The sequence below is a fragment of the Dipodomys merriami genome, unplaced genomic scaffold (genome assembly GCF_024711535.1).
Source record: "Dipodomys merriami isolate MVZ:Mamm:240054 unplaced genomic scaffold, mDipMer1.0.p SCAF_8, whole genome shotgun sequence".
In the NCBI taxonomy this organism is placed as follows: Eukaryota; Metazoa; Chordata; class Mammalia; order Rodentia; family Heteromyidae; genus Dipodomys; species Dipodomys merriami.
In genome coordinates, this window is record NW_027206401.1 from 12406161 (window position 1) to 12420857 (window position 14697).

The following is a 14697-nucleotide window of genomic DNA, read 5'->3' on the forward strand; positions in this document are numbered from 1 at the left end:
TGGCAAGAGGGAGAAGACAAAGAAGTACCACCTGGCACTAATTTGGAAATTGCCATATCCTATATCCATTAGGAAATAATCGATTCTGCACAGAATCATCCATTGATGCTAAAATGTGGGTGAAAGTTTGATATAGAATAGGACATTTATGTAGTTAGAAGAGACCATATGCAAAACATACGACTCCAATATTCAATTTATTTAGAAGCACAGAATACATTATTCTCTTCCTGGATAGCTTTCCAAATTCGAAAATTCACAAAGCCTATATAAGTTTTCAGTAGGTAAATAAGAGAAAGTAATATAGAAAGATTCTGAGTAGCTTTTTCCTCTCTGTCAATAGATTTTTTCCAGTCAAATTCAAATCATAGTCTTGATTACTTTTGCAAATGTAAGAAGCATGAGGCAAAAGGGCTTAGTTTTCTGACCCCAAGGTCAATGATCATGATGTCAAATCATATTTTTGTTCTCCGGGGTAATGAGAGAGAGGAAATCAAGAACCCTCGTTGGTGTTTTTACAGTTTCTTTTAACATTTAAACCATCCTGGCTTAGAATTTCATTATCTCTGCTAATGGGAATCAGTGATAGAATTCAGACTGTTTTGGGGGCTGAAAAGCAACCTACACTGGAATTTATTACTTTCTTCAGAAAACTTACCCTACACTTGTGATGTAAAGCTCACCCACACAAAGTCTACTTCTATGCAACCTCTTATAAAGGTAGAAATTCAATAAGGATTAATCCTTCATTTCATGAATCCCTACTTATATTTTCCTCCAAAAAGAGGTATTTCATTGTTCCCAACATAGAACATCAGAGGATGGCCATTATATGGGTCTAAATACCTAGTAGGCTGGGTGCTAGTGGCTTACACCTATAATCCTAGCTACTCTGAGGTGAAGATCTGAGGATTATGATTCAAAGCTAGACTGGGCAGGAAAGTCTATAAGACCCTTGTCTCCAATTTACCTCCAGAAAACTAGAAAGGGCCCTGTGGCTGAACGTAGTAGAATGCTAACTTTGAGTAAACAGAGCTCAGGTCTAGTGCCCAGGCCCTGAGTTGAAGCCCCACAACCAGAAAACAAACAAACAAATAAATAGTGGTGCAGGAGGCAAAAGGTAGAGAAAGAGCAACAATTCTACTGGTTCCCCTTCTCATTTCTCACTCTTTTAAGAAATTTATGTATACGAACTTCAAGCACAAATGGACAAGCATGCATGTTCACAAATACCCAACCTGAATGGACTAAAATGATGCTAATGTATCATGCCAATCACCCTCAATGAACAATGTAATCCTGTCCTCAAATAATGTAATATTGTTTCGAATAGCTTGCATTTTTCTTAATTTTTGGCAATTACTCTTTGAACTTGGATACCAGCCTAAAACTTGCTCAAAAATCACAGAATTTACCCTGGGGTTAAAAGCCAGCCACCCACATTCGAAACATTTATGTCTGAACCTGAAATTTGTTGGCCACCCACACTAGCTCATTAAAATGTTGGAACCAAATTTGCTTTGCCAGCTTAATTATCAAAGCCAAGAAATCCATTTCCCAGCAACTGAGTTAGGGATAGAGTTCTCTTTCAATGGGAAACTGAAGACCTATGCTTTACCCTCTTTTCTGTATTTCTTAATGCACCTGTCCTCTTCTGTAGAAAAGGGACAACGGAACAAGTCTTGTAAACACAAGGAGTTTACATCAGCTGGGGACCAGGATCACTTTCTACCCAAGCCACACTCTGGTAAATAAAATGATTCTTTTATTTCAGTGGCCTATGACAGATCTTCTGCTCCCTAGTTCCATACTTCTTAAATCTTCAAATCTGAGCTTATTTCATTCTGGATCTTTTCAATTTTGGTGACAATTGGAAATACTTCTTACTCACTTGCTAAATAAAAAATCCTCTGCTGAAAGTTTTTATTCATTCTCAGGACAGTTATTGTAATGTATCAGATGAATATTCATCCATTAACAAGTGCCTGCCTGAAAGCTTCCTTCAAAGGGCTAACTAGTAAATATTTTAGGTTTTGTTTGTTTGTTTTAGGCCATACTATCTCTGTCTCACAGAATCATCTCTACCATTGGGTTCTGACAGGAATCATAGACTATGGAAAACCAAGGTCATGGCTTTATTTATAAAAACAGAAGCAGACCCAGATTTGGCCTGTAAGCTGTAGTTTACTGACCCCAACTTCAGTATTTCTTGGCTTTGCTAGCTAATGAGAGTTAGCTTTTATTTAACAAAACAAAAACCAAGACAAACAAACAAAAAAAGATCACATTAAGACAGGGTTTCTAAAAGAGCAGTCACATGTGATCTGCATCAAAATCTCCTAGCATGGTTGAAGACTATTCATATTTCTGGGCTCCAATCCCACTCTTCTGAATCAGGATCCCCAGGAGTAGGAAGCTGCTTACAAGCTTCCCAGTTAACTCTTTACTAAACATAAGGTTTGAATGACCAGGACTTCAGAGTAAGATAAAAAATAAAATCATAATCTGGTAGAACCTTAAATGTGAAGGAGAATTGCTCTCTTAGTCCAAGAACTGTTTATTTACTCTAGAGATGAGTGTAACATTGAGCTTAGTAAAACAACAACAAAGAAAAGGCCCTGTTCTCTGTTTCTTCCATAGAAAAGCCTTCAAACTCAGCTTTCTTACATGTGAATTGCTAATGGAACCTTAAAAGCTTAACACTTTACAGTTCATTCCACACACATACACAACAGCACATCAGTCTCTTGTTCTGTTCTGTTTGGTGCTAGACAATGAGAAAACTCTTCACTGGAATCAGCTATAGAATGCACACGGGCAGCTTCAGGGCTCCGTGACCTCCCATAAGGCCTTAGGCTTTGTGGAAATGTCCTTACCAGGAGTCACAACGGACATTTCCTTTTTTATCCTATTGCTTTTATGTCTTTTTTTAGGAGGGGGGCAGTCTTGGGACTTGAACTCTGGGCCAGGGCATTGTCCCAAGCTTTTCTGCTCAAAGCTAGTGCTCTACCACTTGAGCCACAACTCTCCTTCCCTGGTGGTTTTCTGGATGTTAATTGGAGATACGAGTCTCAAGGACTTTCCTTCCCTGACTAGCTTTGAACATAGATCCTCAGATCTCAGCCTCCTGAGTAGCTTAGAATTACAGGTTTGAGCCACCAGCAGTCTAGCTTAAGTCTTCTTTTGATAATGCATGCTTGATTTGGAATTTAGGTATTTGTATTCACCCAAGTTGGGCTACACCCTTCCAGTGGGTGTAAGAGTCTCTCTCTGTCCACCATCCACTTGTCTCTCCCTGCACATTCCCCCTGAAAGGCCATGTTGCTCTGTGCTATCATTCATTCTTCCCCATCTCCATGGTTACTGTTTCGCTGGAATGAAGGGTTGGGGAACCTTCATTCCTTCAGGGAAACATGGGTATTGCAATGCACTAGTTTGCTTTTCTTGCAATCTCCTGGGAATTTTACCCAAGTGTGGAAAAAGACACAAGAAGCCATTCCACACTCAGCCCAACCAGAGACAGTGAAGAATGAGGGCCTCTGCAGGACACAAGCCCCTCTCTCCACCGACAGAAGAGTTGTCTCCAACAGAGGATGTATCCTCTGCAGCTGGTACCTGGGGAATGGTCCCAGGGAAGAAGACAAAGAGAAAAGTGGACTGAAAACAATAGAAAGCAAAACCAACTCAGGACCCAGTCCGCCATTTCTATATTGCAGTGAGTATTTAATTAGCAATGAAATTCCCCTCATTGTATAACTTCAGTTCATATAGACAGCTATTTAAGTCTGAAGACCAAGCTTTTATCCAGAACAGCAAAACTGTTTTTTAAAAAAAGTTCATTTTAAAATAGATACATCCTGGCGGGGTACCAGTGGCTCACGCCTGTAATCCTAGCTACTCAGGAGGCTGAGATCTGAGGATCAAGGTTCAAAACCAGCCTGGGCAGGAACATTTGTGAGACTCTTATCTCCAATTAACCACTAGAAAACCAGAAGTGGTGCTGTGGCTGAAACAATAGAGCTCTAGTCTTGAGCTAAAGAGCTGAGGGACAGTGCCTAGGCCCAGAGTTCAAGCCCCATGACTGACAGAGAGAGAGAGAGAGAAAGAGAGAGAGAGAGAGAGAGAGAGAGAGAGAGAGAGAGAGAGAGAGAGAGAGAGAGAGAGAGAAGGAAGGAAAGAAGGAAGGAAGGAAGGAAAGAAAGAAAGAAAGAAAGAAAGAAAGAAAGAAAGAAAGAAAGAAAGAAGAAAGATACATCCAAGTTCAGACTCATTTCCTACCAATCAATACAACTTTTCATTCTTAATTTCTTCTCCCTCCCTTTCTGACCTTCTTGTCCATATTAGACACCTTGATTTTTAAGTATGTAATATATATATATATATATATATATATATATATATATGAAAAGTTAGGTGAAGGGGGATTCTCCATGTGATAATACTTTCTCCAGTTAACAATACTGGAGATCTACCATATGTCAGTCACATACATACCGGGGACACAGCAGTGAAGGGGTGTGCGGCAGCAGTTTGGATCAGAGCCCTCTTCTTGGGGTTCACTAGTCACCTTGTCTTTGTTCCTCTAAGCCTCTTCCAAGATTGCTACATGTGTGTATACATATGTGTTTGTGTATGAAATGTATATGTACTTAGATGTATATGTGTATATATATATATATATATGTAATTTTATTTGGTTTACGATTTTTAAAGGCACAGAAGATTACAAAATAAGCAGTATCCTTTCTACTTCTCCTCACCCTAGTTCCCTCCCCAGAAGTAACCACTATTACTTGCTTACATAGCCTTTCAGACAAATATTTTTTGAGCAAATAAGTATATGCACTTTCCTTAAGTAAAGTAAACATATAATTCCTATCCTCTGGTGTGTACCTTGCTTTTCACGGTAGTCCATTGAATCGTGTAATTTATTGACCAAATGTCTTTGATGGACTGTTATGCAACTTTTGATATTTTTGATTAAAAACTTTGAACATGTACTTATCATTCATACATGCCAACTTTAAGTATTTTCTATATTTGGTTTAAATGTGTATATATACATATATGTATATACATACATATATGTACATATAAACACACACATACATATGTGTATATATGCACACATTTTTTTACCCACTAGTGGAGTAATTCAGTTGATACCTTGTGCATGCAGGGCTTTTCTAAGCCTTAAACAGAAGCCATGGGAGCTGACCTGACTCCACTACTCCTGAAGACATACATCAAGGAGAGCAGGCAGCCATTCCGAGCCTGGTGGGATCTGTATCTTGGCAAATTTCCTTGGAGAAAAGGGAAAGTGAAAAGCTCAGGGGAAATTCTGGAAATCTGCAAATAATCATCTACTTTTTCTGAGTTCTCCAAACAACTGTGGCCAGCATCACTGCAGTGCAGCCCAGAGCTGGTGGGTTAAGTTCTCCCAGAGCGCGGTCCTGCCTTCAAGCAGCAGGAGTCAGCAAGGATTTTTTTTTTGGGGGGGTTAAGGGGGAGCAAGGACTCTTTTTTTTCTTGAAGGCCCTATTAGTGTGATTCCCTTCCCCTACCGCCACCCCTCCAAAAAAAAACCCACTGTTAAGTGCTCAGAAGTTTTTCTTTATCCCCTTGCTTGCTTACATGCCCTAGGACAAGGGGTAACCGGAGCATTGCCTTTTAAATCAAACACCTTCTCTGGGTGATTTGGCAGCTTCTTTATTCCCACCCAAAGGCAAAGGGGCCTAGAGAGGACCACCCATGCACAATGAGGTTTATTTGTGCAGAATAACCCTTACAGCCGGGTGTAATGGGCAGCCCTTCCCCACAGGCTCCTGATACAGGTGGCTCTGCCCGCCCTTGGTGGCCAGGCCTGCATTATAAATGCCAAGCCTGTTATTTTAAGGACCAAAGTCCTGTTCGTATTCCCCCCCCCCCATCATTTAACTTGAGGATGACCATGTATCCAGAGCTCACAGCCAGGAAGGTGCCAGAAAGCTAATTAAATTTTTGCAGCGATGGAAAGTGCATCATATGAACGAATCCAGGTGGATTTCTCGACAAGCTAAACAAGATTTCTACAGACATGAAAATGAATCGGTTATATTTTATCTCATAGACATGGCAAAAGGAGGGTGTGAACTCACAAAATGTAGGAGTACTCATTTATAACCTATTAAATTAGTTCACAGATCGTAATACAGGCTTTACAAAACTGCTGGGCACAGAAGGGTCTCTCAGTGTCTGGCTGTGAGCGCATTTCCCTTACGTGGAGGGCACAGGCGTCCACAGACGTCAGCAGGATGAGGGTTTCTGTTTGTCGTGGTCAGAACACTTGACAATTAGCATCTCATCCATTAAAAAGGAAAGTGTGTGTGTGTGTGTGTGTGTGTGTGTGTGTGTGTGTGTGCGCGCGCGCGCGCACGCGCACACGCGCATGCGCATAGAATTCTGATTATGGTAGGATTCAGAAAATGTCACTCTCTTCTTTCTCCAAAAAAAATCACAGCCAACAGAGGGTCCTTTTTGGAAATTCACCAGCAGCTGCATGAGTGATAAACTGTCTTAAAGTGGAACAGAGAATATATACCTATGCATAAACATACACATTATATAAGAATACCTTAAGATGAAAAAAAAAAAAGAACTATGAAGTTGTTCACCTCTATGATGTGGTAATTCTACATTAGCTGGGTAGGCCAAAAGGAAGTGTTACCTTCCCAGTTACCAAGAAAGGGCCATTTGTGGAAAGATGTTTATAGTAATGGGCAGCCTCCAGGCTCCAAAATGACCCAGTCAATGATCTCTTCCCCCCGCCTGGCTCTCTCCTCCCACCCTCCCACAGGCTAGCTCAGTCTGTGTGGCCAAGAGACTATGGCAGAGGTGAAGGCAACTCACTTCCAAGATTAGCTTACGAGAAAATATGGCTTCGATGCAAGTGATCTCTGTCTCCTTTTTTCTATCCCCCTTCCTACTCACTCTGAGGGAAGTCAGTAGCCACGTCAAAGCAACCCTTTGGAGAGACTCATGTGACCATAACAGAACCTCCTTCCTTTCTTCTGTGAGTAAAGGTGGAAGATACTCTCCAGCCCCAACGATGCTCTCAGTCAAGACTGTGTAGTCCAAGTTCACAGCTTGTCTGCCTCCTCAGGAGAGACCTAATAAGAAGCCAAGCCAGTCCTAGATGCCTGAATCACAGAAACTGCCTAGAATAACCAATGTTCATTGCAGCAAGGTATTCAATGGGAGTAATTTGTTACAAAGCAATAGATAACCAACGTGACACCACCAAGTTCATATAACTATAAGTAATGGAGGTTCCCAATTGAGAGTCTGCCAAGCTAATTATGGTATCCCATTTGGAGGAATGCCAAAGCAATTATATCTAAAAGTTACAAGCATTTTTATGTTTTTGCTACATACACACACACACACACACACACACACACACACACACACACACACACACACACACAAAAGCACAAGCCACAGAGGGTGATACATACTTGTAAGCCCAGTACTCTGGAGGCTAAGACACACAAGAATCACAAGTTCAAGGTCAGCCTGGGTGACACAGCAGATCCTGTCTTAAGCAAGCAAACAAGCAGTCTTAAAGCACAAATATATACAGTGTACTAACTAAAACGGCGTAGAAATATGTACATATGTATTTTTCTGAAAGATGATTTCTTGGATTAGCTTAAAATATCAGGACTTTACCAAAAAAAAAAAACACTAAAAGTATATATAAAACTATGCCTACACTATGTAATGTTAATGCTATGTGCTAAGGCTACAAAGCTAATAGCACTTGACCTGACACCCTATGTTAAGAGGGAACTGCACAGAAGCGTTATTGAGTGGGCTGATTTATTTCTTCCTGTGAAGGAATGCATTTCTCCTCATGAATAGCTGTGGTCGATGTGGGGAGATTCTAAAGTACATGTGAAAGTCTACAACACCCCTTGCACCAAGACGGAGAGTACATTTCACTCTTCCTTGGGTGGGGGCTGCATTAATGGCAACAGAAAACACTGGAAATGAAGATTATGACTACTGTGGCTGTGTCAGATATGTCCATATAATTTCAGAACAGTCCCTCTGGGGAAGCCATCTGTCCTATATGAGCTCCAAATACTTACAATGGGGGACAAGCCACACGTAGGCATCCACCACTGGTCACATATCACGTGCGCGAGCTCCCTCTGGGGTCCTACTATACCTTCAGATGACCTCAGTCCAAGTGTCTCCCAAAACAGAACTGCCAAGATGAGCCCTTCTCAAATGCCCAAACCATAAAAGCTGGAATAAAATATGATAGTTTTCTATTACTACGTTTTAAGAGAATGTATTGAGCCACAAAGGTAAATAGAATGATGATTGATTGGAAAATGAACATCAAGTCTCCCCAACTCTAATGACGCTGAGAAACAGTCTCTCCCATCACCTTTTGAGTCTGGTCTGGACTTGTGGCTGGTTTTGGTCAATAGAACACAGTGGAAGTAATGGTGTGTTGCTTTTAAGGTTAGACCTCCTGCCCTCCCACTGTCTTCATTTCCATGCCACTACTAGAGAGCAAGCTGAGGTTAGGCTGATGGGAATGAAAGGCCACGCTAGAGGTGGGCTGAGTGGTCTAGCCAACCAGTTAGGGAGATCTCAATACAGAAGTGAGTCTGCAGCTCAGAAAAACTGCCCAGCTAACCCTCACATCACAAGCAAATAATAAATATATCTTCTGGGTAGTCCAGGAAGTTTTTGTGGATGTTTTATTTTATGACATTATTAATGTAATGGATAGCTAATGTAAGAATCATATAAAAGATGTCATATAAAAGATCATATAAAAGATAAACTGAGCCAGGCGCTGGTGGCTCACGCCTGTAATCCTAGCTACTCAGGAGGCTGAGATCTGAGGATCGCGGTTCAAAGCCAGCCCGGACAGGAGAGACTGTGAGACTCCTATCTCCAATAAACCATCAGAAAACCGGAAGTGGCGCTGTAGCTCAAGTGGTAGAGCACTCGCCTTGAGCTGAAGAGCTGAGGGACAGCGCCCAGGTCCAGAGTTCAAGCCCCACGACCAACAACAAAAAAAAAAAAGATAAACTGATGTACCTTTTATATCACTTGAAAATGACAGCCCCTTAGTGCTCAATACTGTTATAGTACATGCATCTGATTTTCTGTTGTGATTCTATGTGAAGGAATTAGTATACAGTGCTCCCAGCTATAAGAATTATTATTATGTAATTTAACTCGTGATCTGAAACACAGACCAACCTATATGAAAGGATTCTAGTTGAAAAGAAGTCGTTGAACCCCGGAGTTAGGTTCAGGCAGTGGATGATGAGAGTAGCAATTTGGTTTTCAAACTGCTTTCCCTTCCGGTGGTACTTCCTGTCAAGGTGCCTTTTGTACTATGGAGAGAAGACAGAGTTGAGCCCATTTCTGAAAAGGCCAAGGTTAGAAATTCTCAGGTGCTTATTTTGACCCCCAAAGAAAAGGCCAAGGTTAGAACTTCCCAGGTGCTTATTTTGACCCCTACATTGCTTGCTAGAGGAGCACCAAGGTTCAGGCACAGCCAAATAGCAGGGTTGGTTTTACCCACACAATTTTCCTAATAATAGCTATGTGGTAATTATGTTTACAGCAACTGTGTACCAAACTACTGGGTGATCTATTTAAGTAATAGGGGCAGAAAGTCTCTACATACAATACTTATTACTCAGAGGAAAAGATCAGTTTAAATGCTATTTACATCATTTCAGACAATGTCCCACAAGCGAAGCCTGTAACACACCATATAATGAAGTATCATCAGGACATTTTTCAGGAACTACATTTATGGACTCTATTCTAATTCTGATCTATGGCAGCTTACCAAAAATTTTTAAAGGCAACTATAATTCTAAGCAGGCCAGAAATACATTGTGACTCGGCCTGCCCTCTTTCTAACCTTTAAACCTGAAGATGCTCAGCCATAACACTCAAAGTTATGGTCAGAGGTCAAGAGTTTTAATGGTCTGGTACTTCTGGCTGCTGGGTTTCTCTTCCAGCTACTAACTTAAGTGCATCCTAACATTTGACTCTGACAACACACTAAAATATCTGGGAGCCAGAGATCTGAGGATACAGATTCAAAGCCAGACAGGACAGAAAAGTCCATGAGACTCTTCTCTCCCATTAACAAAAAGCCAAAAGTGGAGCTGTGGCTCGAGTGATGAAGCACTGGCTTTGAGCCCAAAAGCTCAGGGACTGTATCCAGGCCCTGAGTTCAAGCCCTAGGACCAGCACACACACACACACACACACACACACACACACACACACACACACACACGTGAGAAAAGCAGGTAAGATGTATGCCCTTCTGTTCTAGAAGGGAATACACTCCCTCGATCAAAGCGATCAATTTTTCTATACGTAACTACAACTATGCATTGATACACAGTAGTACAGGTAGCGTAAGGATGGGTATATTACAAACTAGCCTGAATAAAAGATGATGTCAGAATGATTTCACAGGCAGTTATGTGTGAGTCTGACACTGAAATATGGAGCAAGATGAAGGGGCAGCTATGGTGCCGGTCCCCATGTGGATACCACTGACCCCAAAACAGATGTCCCTCACTCCTCTCCTCACACATGCCTGACACTGCAGCAGGACCCAGCCTCTCCTGGCCTGTGCTAGCCCTTGTCTGGTGGCTCTGATCCCAATCAGCCCTAGCCCTTCTCCATCCTGGCCTCCCCACTCTCCGGCTGTCCATTGCCTGGATAAGAATTCAGTCACCAGGACTTCAACACCCAGAGCTGTGACTTCCCAGAAGTGTCTTACTGCTAGCTGGAAGTGTCTTCCTGATATCCTGAAGTGTCTAACTGCTGCCCAGAAGTGTCTGACTCCTACCTGGATGTGTCTTACTGCTCCTGGCTGCTTGGTTCACTTCCAGGTAGAAAGTTGGTTCAAACAGCCTACTCACAGTCCCACTGGAAGTGGTTAAGGCACTGCATTGCTGCCACACACAACTGACATCTTCCCTGTACCTGACAGCCCTCCAGGCTGAGTGCACATTCACTTCACTCCGGGTCATAGCAGCCCCATCACAGCACGGAATGAGTTCCTTTCCTTCTGACTTCTTACCCCATCCAGCCATCCCAGCCCAGGAAACCATGGCCACATTTCTCTGCGTGCCATGTACTGTCCCTGCCCTGGGTTCCCTGGCTCTGTTCATTTTGGTGCTCCGGTGTTTGGCTCTCTGTGCTCAACTAGCTTCCTGATCTTCCAGAAGGAAAAGAGAAAGGAACTAATACTCATTGTACAACTAGAGTCCATTCTGCTATCTGAGTTACTAGCCCCACAAAGACACAAAAGCTCAGCTAACTCATAAATGACCAGGTGATTGGGTAAATTGAGAACTGAGATGAAATCCACCTACCTCAGGGCCCCTGTAATCTCCTCCAGTCCCTGGTGGCTCACTTGAAGGCCTGAACAGGTAAGGCTAACCAAGCATTGTAGTTATAGTACCTGGGCCAGCAGTGGGGCAGGGACTTAATCAGAAGTGTCCTTCTGCCCATCACCAGAATTTGGTTCATGAGTGCACTTCAATGGAGCCACTCCAGGCAGATGCCAAGGCACTAGCCAGATGCACAGAAGCAGAATTTTCCAGGCTTCCACAGAGGAACTTGCTCTCATTTAGGAGCTCTTTCCATTGCTTCTTTCCTTTCCACCTTAGAAAATCTAACTCTGAGATACTTTAACACAGAAATTAAGAGGAAAAAAAAAAAGCATAGGGGAAGTCAACCTTTTTCCTTTACATTTCCAGACTAAGCCTAGATAGCAAATAACTTTTACTATAGCCATGAAAAAAAAAAAACCCTAAGACTGGTCTGATTAAGTACAAGTGTACAGCAACTACATAGTTAACCTAGTTCAGGATTCTCCGCAAAATCAACTTAGAATGAATTTGGTTCCAATTATAAACAGTAAGGCAGCATTGTTTCCTGGTGAGGCAGCAATTATGCTGTAAACACAGACAAGAGAGAAAACTTGTCCCTTTGATTTCTCAAAATGTGTACTTAGGCCAACAAGGAAATTGTTCCTCTTGATTCCGACAAACCTGAGGCTTCATCTCTACTCCTGCTCTTACCCTCACCTACCTCTTGAATAAGAGAATCAAGTAAAAACAGAAAAGAATATTCACTTAAACACCCAGTAAGGACTTCTATAATGTCTCCCTTCATTGGGTTCACACGGTTTTCTTACAGAGATGGAAGTAAAAATCATTCTCATGTCCAATTGTGTTCTGGCCTCCCAGGTAATGTGGCAATCACCACCTTCAGTGCAACAGAGCAGAGTAAATGTAAAATTATGATCTGAAGGAAAATAAAAAGTGTAAAAAGGCAGGCACCAGGGGCTCACATACCTGTCATCCCAGCTACTCAGGAGGCTGAGATCTGAGGATCACGGTTTGAAACCAGCCCACGCAGGAAAGTCCATAAGACTCTTATCTCCAATTAGCCCCCAGAAAACCAGAAGTGCCACTTTAGCTCAAAGTGGTAGAGCACTGGGTTTGAACAAAAAAGCTCAAGGACAGTGTCCTGAGTTCAAGCCCCATGACTGCTAATTTTAAAAAGTTTAAGAAAATAAAATTGTAATGCTGGTGTTCTGCAGCATGTTGGAGAAGTCTAAGACTTTGAAATTGCCTTTTCAAATATGACCAGTTTATAGAAATCAAAACAGATACTTTCCTCTTCAAGGAAATTTATTCGAGAAATTCCCACCAGTCTGAAGAATTTTCACTTATAATGGAATGACTTTCAGGATACTAGGTTTTTGGGGGGTATTTTTGTCTAAAAAAGTTTTTTTAATCATTAATATTATCTTTAAGTAGTTGTACAAAGAAGTTCCCATTCTACAAAACAGTATATGAATACAAGGTGTCTGACTACATAGGACACTAGGTTTTTAAAGAGAATCTTTTCCATCATGCCTTTGCTACATGTCTTTTCATTGTTGTTGTTGTTGTTGTTGTTGTTGGTTGCAAGGCTAGGCTTGAACTCTGGGCCTGGGCGCTGTCCCTCAGCTCTTCAGCTCAAGGCTAGCATCCTACCACTGGAGACACAGCACCACTGCCGGCTTTTTCTGCTTATGTGGTGCTGAGGAATTGAACCCAGGGCCTCATGCATGCAAGGCAAGCACTCTACCACTGAGCCACCTTCCCAGCCCTGCTACATGTCTTTTAGAAGAAAAACAAACCAAATGAAGCCAAAAACTTTTCCATTAATTTTTCTAATATCTCAGGCTTTTTCCAGTTGACTTTGCAGACCTGATATGAAGTCAAATCTGTAGGAAGATCATTCACTTCCCATTCTTTCTCTAATTAACATGATTCGTGAACAGTTCTACCCAACATAACAAACAGTGAAATATCCTTTCTTCAATCTCTTGAAGACATTTACAAAAGCAACCCAACTGCATAATGATTTAGGGATACTGATCAATATCCTTCAAAAGGGAAAAGGGAAATCAGCAAGATTATCTGGGGAGAACAATCTTAAGTCCTAAACTATCCAAAATAGTCTGTTATGTACATGGTCTAACTCTAGAACTGCGGCTGTGTGGAATTCAAACAAGTATACAAACTACACATAGGGAAGGAGAGCACTTTGGAAAAAATGTTACATATGAATATTAGAAATTCATATACCTGCAAGCATATTTGCATTTTATAAAGCCTATAGACATGGATAAGCAAGTAAGTAGATGATAGATGATTGATAATCAGCACATTGAATAAAGCACAAACCAATTAAGCTTTCATCTATTTCCTATTAAATAGTTTTACACGTTGTTTTGTAACAGTCTTATGAAAGACAATGCTTTCAACACTCATCAGAAAAAAAAGATGTGAAAAAGTTCATGATTATCAGTACCAGAGCACAAATTTCTCCAGTTGCTTGCCCACTAGATAGCTCGAGCGATCTGGACAAGCGGGAGTCAAATAATAAATAGGACTTTCTCATTTACAAACAATGCATGTCAAAGACCCTATGGCAGGAAAAGAACAGGGAAAATTCAAGGTCAGCATGACTAGAGACAGGACACCTAAGAGGGGAAAATGTAAAAACAGAAGGGTCAGGTAGGACTTCATACGCCATGTTGGAATCCCAGGGGTCAGAGGAAGCTACGGAGAGGGGAGGTGAGAGATCTGAGAGGTTTGATCAGATTTACGTTTTGAAAACATGTACTCTATCTCCACAATGGAGACCTTTTGGGCTGAAAAGTGACTAGATAACAGATAGTCTACTTGGGTGGACTAAAGGAGCGAATAGCATGGCTTTTCTTATGTTGTCAGCAGCCAAGTTTAGACACAGGTAATAGCACTGGAGAGAGATTTAGGACTACAGACCAGCTCATAGACATGTTTTGATACCCACACATGGGTCTGGACTTGGACCAATCTAGCAAGGGAGAGCCAGTTTTTATACCATCACAGGAAGGGATTAGTAGCACGAATCTAGATCCTGCACTCAGTTGCAGACTCAATTTCTCCCCTTTCTGAAGACAGTTGAAAAAGATGAGGACCGTGAAAAAGGAGAGGATGGAAGGGATTTTTTTTTCTTATGGAGAATCTTCAAAGCCTTGAGCATAAAATCTGGTCATCAGCAAAGCCAGCACTTTCGGTGATTTGTAGATTATGCTACCCCACCTCC

General features: G+C 41.6%; 1 protein-coding gene across 1 annotated transcript in view; it reads right to left on the reverse strand.

Moving 5' to 3' along the window:
- Positions 1 to 14697, reverse strand: part of Ust (uronyl 2-sulfotransferase) — a 264792-nt gene that overhangs the window by 206562 nt on the left and 43533 nt on the right. The gene's annotated exons all lie outside the window — the stretch shown is intronic.